The following is a 4,936-nucleotide window of genomic DNA, read 5'->3' as shown; positions in this document are numbered from 1 at the left end:
CATAAGAGATAACATGGCCAGTTGTGGTGCTAGCTCTGGACTAAGATCCATCCCACAAAGACCAGAAGATATGAATCAGTGATGCAAAAAAGGCAAAGGAGTTTATTTTAAAATACCAGCATGCTGGGGCTACACCTCTAGCAGGTGTGACCCAGGCCCATCTTATATTCTTGCTTTTATACAATTTTAGAATAGATTGGCTACACATTACATCATTGCTCAGGGGTAAACTGGTTAGTAGAGAAGGAAATTGGGTGCCAGATAGATAGATTTCATAGATTTTGCCAGCTAGGTAAATTTAAGCCTGTATTCCATTTTGGTGCCAGCAATTGGCCTACATTCCATTTGAGTGCCCACAGGTCCCCGGATATAATTAGTCCCTGGGTACAATTATATTCTTTAGTTAACTGCTGGTTTACTTAATACCATCTTGATATTTCTTGGAATGTAACCTTTATAGTTTGCTTTCCTTAGTTTATGGCCATTGAGGTATTTCTCAGAATGTACCGTTTTTGTCCCATGTCTGAAGCAAAGCAAGATTACAGAAGCGAAACAGCAGTTCATTCTAAACCTACATTCTAATATTCCCTTCTAACTGTGCCTCTCTCTTCAGAATGAGGAGGCACTTCTCTTGCCTTGGCAGAGTTGAGTAACTGGTTTACCCCCAAACTCTACCCTACTTGTGACTTTCTACATAGATAAACTCTCTGTAAAACATTCCATGAGATTGTCAAGGGGAAGAGTTAGAATTGATTTATTTGTTTGTTTATTTATTTATTATTTATTTGGTCAGTCCTCAGGTCCTGTCACATCCTTTTGTTCCATGGGAAGGTTTCGCTTTCTCTGATCATGTACTGGTGCCAGTTAAAATATTATCAGGCTTCAATTCCTGTGTCCACAAAATGGATTCAGCCTTAATACCATTTGCTTTGCTACTTTAGGGCTGATGGCAGAGTAATTTATTCAAATCCCATCTTGGTTTGATTACTTCCTCAAAACTCAGATCTAGCTGTCTTTAGAGTCTCTCTCTCTCTCTCTCTCTCTCTCTCTCTCTCTCTCTCTCTCTCTCTCTCTCTCTCTTTCTCTCTCTCTCTCTCTCACACACACACACACACATTCCATTTACCTACCTGCTTCAATAGTAATGAAAAATGTTTCCCTAATGCTATTTTTAGACTGTGTTTTTATTCTTTGTGATGTAGAATATATAGATCTATCAAAAACAAACAAACAAACAAAAATAGTATTTTGTGTCTTTAAATCCACAAAAGACAACTTTTTAGTTTCATGTTTGGGATTGAATGTCAATTTTATAAGCTTTCTCTTCTGAAGTTCTTTGAAAACATTTTATTTCAAATTCATTTGAACAATACACAGGATAAAATGGACTGTTGGTAGTTTTTAAAACCAATAACCTCTATTTCTTTCTTAGAGGTCTTTCTTGCATACAGCCCAATTTTATTTCAGCTCTCTTGAGCAGGCAAAAAGCAATATGTTGGTGAGAACACTGCTGGGAATAGTAATTGAATGAATCAAGTCTGAATCCTTACCCAGTTCAGGTCCAGCAAATAGATGACATTTAAGAATAAGTGTTTCTTTTTTGTAGCTATATTAGCTGCAGTACTTCCTTTCAGAAACATAAACGTACATTGGTAACAACAGTCTTCTGATTTTTCAAGCAGCATTCAGCTAAAAAAAAGTGATTATTTATGTTTAGTTTATGGTTTATTTATTTTTATTTTTATTTTAGTTTTTGGGCCACACCCAGTGATGCTCAAGGCTCACTCCTAGCTCAGAAATCACTCCTGGCTTGGGGAACCATATGGGACGCCAGGGGATTGAATTGTGGTCCGTCCTAGGCTAGAGCACACAAGGCAGATACCTTACTGCTTGCACCACCTCTCCGGCCCCTAGTTTATGATTTATTGTTGTTGCTTGATTGATTAATTTATAGACCTTAATTTTCACTTAGACCCTTTCAATCCTTTCTAAAGTATAAAAACAAATAAAATTTCAAATGTACATTTGTTTCAGTTGTAGTTATGCTTGAGAATGAGAGTAGAACTAACCATCTTTCAAAAAATTGTAGAAGCTATTGAAAAATTATCTGATATTGTACAATAAAAATAGTTCTTTTTTCTTTTTCTTTTAAGTACATTTTCTCATGTGTAAACTTTATTAAATATATGGTAGCCTTTTATATATTACAAAAAGAAAAGCAAAGTAGATATCAAGTCATGACAAATTATATGAGCTATCAAAATTGAATATACTATTTTATCTATAGAGCTGCCTCTGTATAGTTGGATAGAAAAATCCCTGTAGAGAATATAAAGGAGGAGTAAGGGGACAAAGAGATAATATAGAATGATTGCCTTGCACACACTTACCCAGGTTCAATCCCTGTAACCCATATTATCTGCCAATCAGACTGGAGTGATTCCTGAGCTTAGAGCCTTGAGTAAACTATTATAGTCAGGTTTGGGCTTCCCCTCAAAAAATGGAGGAAGCCACAATCATTCCTTCTAGATGAAAAATGGATAAACTAAGTCACATATGAAACTAAGTCACATATGAGTCACATATGAGACAAAGAGAGGCAGACTTCAGTTCCTTTACACATCTGAATAAGTGAATGTGCCCACATATTTGATGAAGTAGAGCAGAATCAAAATGCTTTTGTAGTACTTAAACTGAACTTTTATTTTGTAAATTTCAAATCCTTATATATCAATTTAAAAGAGGAGTTGAGGTTGTAATGATAGTACTCTCTGTTTAATTATAGATATATGTTTTAAAATTTTTTCATCCTGTTAAAATAGCAGTCATCCTTATATAAGGAGTCTTTCTTGTTTTGATATATAGTTAATGGTTCTGTTGCAAGCAAGATGGAAGTTGGGGTGGGGTGCAGGGTCTTGGGAAAATATTAAGATATAGAGTTATAGGCCTAACAGGAAAGTGACCAGATCCCTTGGGAACAATGTCACTCAATGAATATCAAAGCAAAATATTCAGCTCCAAGCTTCCCCCTTTAGTAATAACCCTAGAAACAGTATGCATGGGAGTTTTCAGGAAAGTTTGGGAAAACTGTATAGAAAGGAACTTTAGAGAGAAAGACCTCCATTGACCTGCATTTGCATTGGTCTGAGAAGTAGATTTTCTTAATTTAAGGGGCATTCTGCATTCTAACAAAATGACCTACAATGGAATGTGTGCTTTCAAGTTTCACAGAGATATTGAATCTTTATCTATGGCACACACATCTTTCTTTATCTCTCTCTTAATTTCTCAAATAAATTTGTTTTACTTCACTATTTTTCTTCTCCTGAGGTTATTTTCTATGAGAGAAAGAAACAGGCCTGGAAAGCCCTAAGTAAGATTTTAGACTGATTTTACTGTCCTACAAAGAGCAATTCCTTTCTCTAGCATGGATTTTATGGATTCCAGAGAAATCAGTGGCCAGAATTATTTCCATGCTGGGCAAAACAAGTGGAATCCAGGTGTTGTTTGATGACCTCGTTGTGTGACCATGAGACATGAGGCCTGTACCATGCAGAGTCTCATCACACTCTCATCTGTCCTAAATTTTTCAGGCTCTTCCTCAGGTCAATGAACAAGGTAGAGGAAAACACTCAATGCCCTGTCAAAGGTGGGTGCCTCTCAACAGCCCTACATATACACACACTTCACAGAAACCACCCACCCAGGGAAACCTATACCTTCCACCATGACCAATTCCTTGACTAATGTTTAACTAATCTCTTTATTATTAAAAATAGGTATCTAACATATCTCATACTGGATATTGTTTCAATGTAAGGTCACCCTATATAACATCCTTTAGGTATCAATCAACTAAAACACAAGAAATAAGCTATCCATTATTATTTTTTTTACTGATTTCTAAATGGTCTTAGGAATTCTACCTGACATACTGTCATTTCTGGGAGTTTTATACCAAGCAAAGAGGTCTTCTCCAAAGTTTGGTTCTTCAAAGCTTTTGACTCCTTTCTGCCAAGCAATGAAAAATATTTTCTTTTACTAGGCTACTTTCAGATTCATACCAATACTATCTCCACCATCAAATTGACATATTTACATGTGCTGTTCTATCTTTTGTTAAAAAAAGAAAGTACAATAAAAAGTGTACATGAAGTTCTATTTATTTGCTTATTGTTTTGAGTGTTCTATCCAGCTGATAAGGCCCTAAAATACCAAGTAGCCTTCATGGGCACATGATTGTTGCCTCCATTACTTTGTCTGCTGGTGTAATTGGTCCCCCGTTTTTTTGTCCCCGCATTCACAATACAGACCAGGCAAAGGGCCTGGGTTGAGGTGTATATGGGTGCATTTACTTTACCTCCTCTTTCTATACAGTCAGTGTAAAGAACACAGCCTTTGGTAAGCATTGGGAGGTCTTATCTTATCTTTACTTTTTTTTAAAATTTATATATATATATATATATATATATATATATATATATATATATATATATATATATAAAACTCCACCAGTGCAAAAATCCCATCACTAATATCCCAAGTAATACTTGGGGTAATTGGTCCCCTTTATATTCCAATCTCTGCAACTCCAACAGGCTGAATTTCTCTCTGCTAGGAGTCATCTTACATCCGTCACTACAGCTATGTGGCTTTCTCTTAGCTAGAGCATTAATCATTCCATCCTCCTTCACCTTCATCCCACCTGGTCATTTTCTCCACTAAGATTTTCTTATTCCCAACTACTTTGGGGTCAACCTGACATTTCAAACTAGCATATGCCTAATAATCCATTTCATCTAGTGTCCATGTGACTGCTCATATAAGAGCAGCAGCAGCCATCAACCTTGAATCTGAGTCTTCCTACAATATCTGAAGCCTAAAAAGAAATCCACAGGCACAGCAAAAATAAATAACAAAGTTTATAATTCTGTCA

General features: G+C 36.0%; 1 non-coding gene across 1 annotated transcript; it reads right to left on the bottom strand.

Annotated features, from left to right (window-relative positions):
* Positions 1 to 4,286: 4,286 nt before the first annotated feature.
* Positions 4,287 to 4,418, bottom strand: LOC125997774 (small nucleolar RNA SNORA51). Its single transcript, XR_007491793.1, has one exon. It is a non-coding gene; the product is annotated as a small nucleolar RNA SNORA51 (small nucleolar RNA).
* Positions 4,419 to 4,936: the final 518 nt, after the last annotated feature.

The sequence above is a fragment of the Suncus etruscus genome, chromosome 19 (assembly GCF_024139225.1).
Source record: "Suncus etruscus isolate mSunEtr1 chromosome 19, mSunEtr1.pri.cur, whole genome shotgun sequence".
In the NCBI taxonomy this organism is placed as follows: Eukaryota; Metazoa; Chordata; class Mammalia; order Eulipotyphla; family Soricidae; genus Suncus; species Suncus etruscus.
This window is presented reverse-complemented; position numbering and strand designations above follow the sequence as displayed.